The sequence below is a fragment of the Talpa occidentalis genome, unplaced genomic scaffold (genome assembly GCF_014898055.3).
Source record: "Talpa occidentalis isolate TD23 unplaced genomic scaffold, MPIMG_talOcc4v2.1 talOcc4.15, whole genome shotgun sequence".
In the NCBI taxonomy this organism is placed as follows: domain Eukaryota; kingdom Metazoa; phylum Chordata; class Mammalia; order Eulipotyphla; family Talpidae; genus Talpa; species Talpa occidentalis.
In genome coordinates, this window is record NW_023601543.1 from 52246209 (window position 1) to 52253481 (window position 7273).

The window sequence follows — 7273 nt, forward strand, 5'->3', positions numbered from 1 at the left end:
TATAAACAACCAAAAAATAATATGCTGGCAAAAACAAATCTAAGTCTGAGTGAAAAATTTACTGGTACCAGAGGAATGGGTGGGAGGGGGAGGAGTGCATATCATAAAGAAGGAGATAGATCATTGACAAAGAATATTTGGTGGAAGGGACGTGAAACATGTGGATATATGGAGAAGCAAAAATAAAACCCCAGAGTTATATAGATAAGCAAATGATTGGAATTATTTTTAATGATCATTATTTAATCAGATTCTTTGTAGGAAATTTAGAATACCAATTTGTGGAGATAAATTCCATTTTTGAGAACAAACACAATGTGGAGGCATCCCTGGAGTTGAGGAATAGCTTTGGTTTTGGCAGAATTTGCAAGTGTGCAGCTTTCTGATTCACCTTGTGGTGCTCTGTAATCTCAAATTTCTTCTTTTCTGTGTTGAAGATCTCATCCTCCTGATGTCAAGGCGTATGTAGTTTCTTCCTCTTGAAATAAGCATCAGTGAGAGGTTTTTGGAACTTCACATCACCTATATCAATTTTGGTGGAGGTGACAATCACAAAATTCTGTTGTGCCCTATGCAGGGGAACTTAATTGAGGGACAGAGGTGCAGTCACAAGTAGCAAGTCCAGCTGCTTCAGGAAAACCACACTCTTGCTTCTATGACACCCAGTTAGGATTATCAGAATTGTCCCAGGAGTGATGCTATTGAATAACTTGCAGTATCCTCAATGCTGACTGAGGGTATTTTTGCCATGGCTCAATAGCTATCCTATATTTTTAGTAGGATAGCCTACTAATATCCTGCTTATATCCTTTGGTAGGATAATATCTAGGAATTTTGCAGTTTAACTACTCGAGTACTGACATTCTTGTCACCACCAACTGTGTTTGTCACAGTAGCAAGAACAATCTCCTTTTCTTTTTCAAGCCTGGATTTAGCTGCTGAATACTTCTTGTATATGACCTTTCTGGTATACACAGCAGATCAGGAATATCTGTCAATTCTTCTCCCTGGGACAGGGTTTTGATTGCAGTGGACCATCCCCTTCCTAAATCTGAGATTTGACCTAAGAAGTTAAAAGTCCTAAACAATGCAAAGTATAAGATGTTATTAAATGTTGTGTTGGGCACCACACTGACAAAGAAATGGGAGTCATGGAGCAGGCTACATAATGCAGGATGCTGCTGAAGAGCAAGATCCTGGCCTTTTTATTGAAAGAATAATTATAAAGCATCAGTTGTGAGAGAAAGGAGGACAAAGAGAAAAAGGGGGGTGAAACTAGAAAACGTGCTGTCATCTATAGTATCAGGGGTTGTGAGTCTGCCCTCCAGGCACTTCTCATCTGCTTGATGACTTGGTATTGTAATTGAGATCAAGCCCTAGTTCCCCAGCCATGGTTTGGATCTTATCAACAAGGCTTTCCACTGACCAGCTTCTGATATTTCTTGTAGAGATCTATATGAAATATGTTAGCACATGCAAGAGAATGGAAACGTCTAAGAAATTTCAGATAACTTCTAAGAATTATCTTATAGAGGAGTCTATTTGAAATGCTTAACAACAGTTATAGAATGGGAACAAGTTAGATTAACTGAAATCTTCATGAGCTGATGGCCATTTCCTTTAACATTAAGACTCTTCTTACTAAGACTTAAATGTAATATTTCAGTATATAATCCAGAATTTGTACAAGTTTCATTCACTGAAAGAACACTGTATTTCTGGGCCTCCCTGGTGGCGCAAGGGGTTAAGCACAGCTATCCGCAGCCTCTGAAGCACGAGTTCCATCCCCAGCCGGCCAGGAAGCAACCCACATGGCACCGCAGACCTTTCCTGTCTTGCCTGCTGCTTTCCTCAGCAGTGTATTTCAGTCAATCTGCCTGTTCTGCTCCCCACTCTGTCTCTGGCGAATCCTCTCTCCAACCCTGCACCTCTGGCTTACATCCCAGTTCTTGTATGCATAAATAAGTAAATCTTTAAAAAAAAAACAACAACACTGTATTTAAAATTAATTTCATGTAATTATGTGAATCTTCTGGTAAGGATCTACATGAAACACTGAAGTACATAGTACATAATGGGCCTTCCCATAATGGATGCATACACCAGTGAGGTTGTGGCTTCCGGTGAGTTAGCACTGAAATTTTGGGGTGGGAGGAATCTGACTGGGTATTGATTGGCAACAGAGGCTCCAACTGTGAACTTGTCTAGATGTGTTGCTATGACATGGGTTCCTTAAGAGGAAAATTGAAATTGATTCATTCTAGCCTACACAGCCTTGAACTTCACCATAATGATTGCTGATACCAGCGTAGTGACGTTTGCCTTACCACCGTAGAGTAGGAACATTTGAATAAGTCTTACATAACCCCAGAGGTCTACATTTCTAGACCTATCATATAAACCAGGTTTTATGTCATGGATTGAAAGGAATTCTTTTTGTCCAGGGCAGTCCACCATCTGCTAATATTGGTGTTGGTGTAGATTTGAATTCATGGAATTTAGACTTACCATAGCAGCATGGGAAGAGATTCACAAAGCCATCTCTGCCTCCAGAGGTTTCCAACTGTGGTGCATTGAAGATGCCTATATATTGAAGATTCTTGCCCTGGGTGCCTTGTCTTTTACGAGGCAAGATGAAACAAAAAAATCCCCCCTTGAGAGCCCTGGAACCAGCTATTCTAGCTACTTATACTCACAAGTTATACTTTCAGGAGTGTTAGTATTGCCATGTGGGATGGGGAGACTAACTGAGAAATCCTTGGTCCCAGAGAGCTCTGACTGTAGGCCAATCTAGAAGCTTAGACTGAATGTGGATGCAGAGTTCTTGATTAGAAAGATTGAAATGTTATCTGAATTTCTTGGGCAGCCCCAGTTTACATATATTTACTGTTGGTATCCACTAACTCTGCCATGAAATGGCCTGTGGAGTCTGAGCCTTCCCTTGACCCACAGGGCCACAACTAAAGGTCTTCTACAGACCTAATAAAGGAGTCCTTTGTAAGGCTATTGAAACTTATACAGTGCTCCAGGGCAGCTCCAAACTTGCCCATAACTGCTGATATCTTACCAGTGGATTGTAGGCTTGAAACAGGGGCCCTGCAGCCTAAGCAGAGGGACACAACAGCTTTGTTGGCATTGTGCCACCTCAGTGCACTGCCTGCAGGCAATCCCATGCCTGCCTCTCTCCAGTGTGTGCAGCCTGTGGGAAGGCGTTGGGCTACAAAAGCAGCAGTGGGCAGTGGTTGTTACCCTGCCCTGTTACCCCCATACAAGCAGCCCCACCGGGACTCTGACAACCCGGCTTGGCTGCCAGCACCAGCACATGCCACCTGCAGGCAGCCCCCAGGCTATTCTAACAGTAGCAGTGGTGGTGATTTCCTCAACTGGCTTCTGCACAGGCTGGCCCCTGGGCTCGATGGACATTGTCCTGGGCTAAATTGTGGCAGCCTCAGGCCAGCCCTAGGGCTCAAAGAATAAAAACAACCCCCAAGTCCTGTGGCTCCTAGTTGAGGGCCACTGAGAGGAGCATTGAGCCCTGCTGAGGCAGGGAGAGGGGCCTAACCTGTAGCTACTGGGACCTGTGCATTACCACTGCTGCAGGGTCCCTTGGATGCAGTGAGCCTCCATTCCCACTGAGGCTGGATTCTGTCACAGATCCCAGGAGTACACTACTGATGAGCCTACCTGGACCTCAGTCCAAGCAGTGTCTGGACAGGCTTCTGGGTTTGCCCTTTTTTATATGGTGCCAGGATCATGAATGGACCAATCAGGTTCAAGCTTTCTAGTTCCATTCAAACTTTTGAGTTCATTGATGAATTGAAAATGGAATGTGCTGGTTGGTGCTTAACTGACACCAAACAACTAGAATTGAAAATAGTCCAATCAGGCTTGTAAGGCAGCAACCCTGAAGAGGCTAAAGGGCAGGGCAGCAGCCAGTTTGCTTTCAGTTATCAGAAAGCTTCAGAAGAAGATTTATTGGATGGCTTCAGAAGAGAAGCATTGAGAAGACAGCTGCTGACCCTCCACAGACTCCAGACTTCCATAGACTTGGAGATCTCTGTAGATCTTTGTAGACCTCCAGACCTCTCAACTTCCAGAATTTTTTTTTAAGATTTATTTATTTATGCATACAAGAACTGGGGTACAGGCAAGAGGTGTGGGGCTTGAGAGGATTCACCAGAGACAGAGTGGAGAGCAGAGCAGGCAGATTGACTGAAATACACTGCTGAGAGGAGCATCAGGCAAGACAGGAGAGGTCTGCTGCGCCATGTGGGACCATCACTGGCCGGCCGGGATCGAACCAGCGCTGCAGAGGCTGCGGACAGCTTCACAGTGCAGCGCTCAACCGCCTGTGCCACCAGGGGAGGCCCTCAACTCCAGAATTTTGCAGACTTCCAGACCTCCACAGATCTGCCGCCCAAACCCAGGTTTTAACGGAATGTCTGAAGTCTGTGTTTGCAGTTGGATGGGAGCAGCTGTGTGATACAGCAACATCTCCGCAGGAGCCAGGCCGCCTTTCCTGCTCCTCTCATTTTGTGTCCACAACACGTCCCACAGGCGTCAGCTCCATCCCACCAGTGTTGGAGTGGGACCTGTAGCTCTCAGTACTTGCTTCAATAGTCAATTGTAGTGCTCTATGATTCCTGCAGCCCTTGGATAGTAGGGCACGTGGAATTTACATTCAATGCCCATATCCTTGGCCCACTACTGCACTTAGGTACCTGTAAAATGGGTTCCTTGGTCGCTCTCCCCTGTGTGTGGAGCAGCATAAGCTGCTAAAAAAACAGCAGCATTGTCCACACAGGTGAACTCATACTGCTGTCCATGAGAGTGGGGTAGCAGTCCAGTGATGTCAATCTGTCAGTGTGTCAGGGGATCTGCCCCCACAACAGTTGGTCTGTTGTGGAAACGAAAGGTCCCTGGGGGTGAGTCCTTGAGCACAGTACCCATTATTCACAGAATGTCTGAATCTCCTCTAAAGTTACAGCTTAAACCCAGGTGGGCACAGTGGCCCACATTGTCTTTTGCCATGCATGGGGCAAGCATCTGTGCCGCCACTGTGCAACATCCAACGCTGGAGCTGCTTCATACCACTGCACCCATGATAGGGTGTCTGCTTAGTTGTTGCCTGATGAGGCCAACAGTGCATGTCCTGTGACATGATAAGCAGTCACCTGCTTCTGATATCTCAGGTCCCATAGATCTTTCCAATGCCCGCATCTCACAGTACAAGAGATGGAGAGACTGGCCTCAGTGACCTAGCACCCATCGTTGAAAAAGAGGCTTTAGAACAGCCAGCAGTAAGGCCAGGGTGATCACACTTTGTAGGAAGGGTAATGGCTGCTTACCCTATGGTAAAGGCTAATGTGGGAGGTGTGCCAGAGACTGGGGATAAATGGCAAATAGTCTGAGCTTGTGCAGATACTTCATGAACTGGGACTATAGCAGGCTATGTTTAATGTAAATGCTCATGGCCTTGATGACCAGCATTTCACGGTAGGAATGAGGGATTTGATACTAAAAAGAACCCCTTCATCCTCCTTATGGCCATTATAGCACCCTATATGTGATGGTGAACACATGATGTCACCACAATAGTAGCCAGCGTAGTGAAGTCAAGAGTCAGTCCTTTGAGAAGGGAATAAAGGTAACTGTTGAACAACCAAAAAGAAAACCAAAAAGGACAAGTAAGTCTTTAAAGTCACGGAAACCCAGATGTGGACAGATCTAGTGAAAGCAGGTATAGATTGCACTAAAATACATGCACAGCCCAATGCATATCTGTTAGAGTTATGGAGACAATTGTGAAAGACCAGAGGTTCATGGCCATGAGAAGACAGGCTGCTGCGAAGGAGAAAGCTGGGAATTCCAGGCCTCAGGCATGTGCCCTGCACCTGGAGGACCATTTGATCCCAATCCCAGCCCGGGGAAATGCTCTGTTCACTTGCAAATAGGGTGAGGGCCAAGGGACCCATCCACAGGGGACAGGCAGGGACCAGAGGCCATATGTAGAGATTGCTATCCACTGGTCCCCAATCAATGTGCAAAGGGTTTTGGCCTTAGTAGATATGGGGGCAGAAATTACTCTCTTGTACGGAAACCCAGAGAAGTTTCAGGGGTCTGCTTGTTACACTGATGGCTATGGAGGCCAGTGTGTCAAGGTGACAGCAGTGAGATTACCCCTGGGGATGGGGCAATTACCCTCAAAGGAGTATGAAGTTTATGTGTCATCCATCATGGATTACATCCTGGGGGTGGATGCACTACATGGCTTGTGGCTGCAGACCACAGCCAGAGAATTTCACCTTAGGGTATGTGTGGTAAAGGCAGTGTTGTGCGGACATGCTGAGCATCCATCCACACAACTTCCAGCCCCTAGACAAGTTACCGATATTCAACAGTATCGGTGGCCATGAAGAGATTAAGGGCACAATAGCAGAGCTGCAGAAAATGGGCATTGTGCGTGCTGCCCATAGCTCTTATAATTCGCCTGTGTGGCCAGTGAAGAATCCTGATGGCTCTTGGCTTATGATGGTAGATTACTGTGAGTTGAATGAAGTGTTTCTCTCCTTGCACACAGCAGTGCCTTCAGTAGCTGGCTTGGCAGATTTTCTGGGCCATGAGCTGCTCACATATCACTTTGTAGCTGATCTGGCTAACATTTTCTTTTCCATTGCTATAGCTTCAGAGAGTCCAGACCAGTTTGCCTTCATGTGGGAAGGCTAGCAATGGACTTTCACTGTGTTTCTGCATAGCACTACTCTGTACCATGGGCCGGTGGCAGCTGATTTGGCCCAGTGGGAGAGGCCATCCTCGGTGTGCTTCTATCATTATATTGATGACACTTTGGTAGCCAGCGACTCTCTTGTTGATTTGGAAAAAGCTGTACCTCTCCTGTTGCCACACCTCAAAACATGTGTCTAGGCAATCAATGAAAGCAAACTGCAGGGGCCTAGATTGTCAAGTTCTTGTGTGTTATTTGGTCAGGTAAGACAAAAGCTATCCCTGATGCTGTTATAGATAAGGTGAAAGCTTACCCCACTGCAACCACAGTGAAGCAGTTTCAAACCTTTTCCTGGGTTACTGGAAGGTGTTTATTCCTCATATTGTCTAGCACCTATGGCCCTTGTATGTGTCGATACGTAATTGCTCCAGATGGGATTGGTCTGCTGAAGCAGCTGCAGCATTTGCTGCAGCCAAACGGACTATAAAGATCGCTCAGGCCTTGCAGTTTTTTGACCCAGCCCGTCCCTGTCAGCTAGACGTGCATGCT

At 46.0% G+C, this 7273-nt stretch overlaps 1 pseudogene; it reads right to left on the bottom strand.

Moving 5' to 3' along the window:
- Window positions 1–266: 266 nt before the first annotated feature.
- LOC119245651 (60S ribosomal protein L6-like) lies at window positions 267–6474 on the bottom strand (annotated as a pseudogene).
- Window positions 6475–7273: the final 799 nt, after the last annotated feature.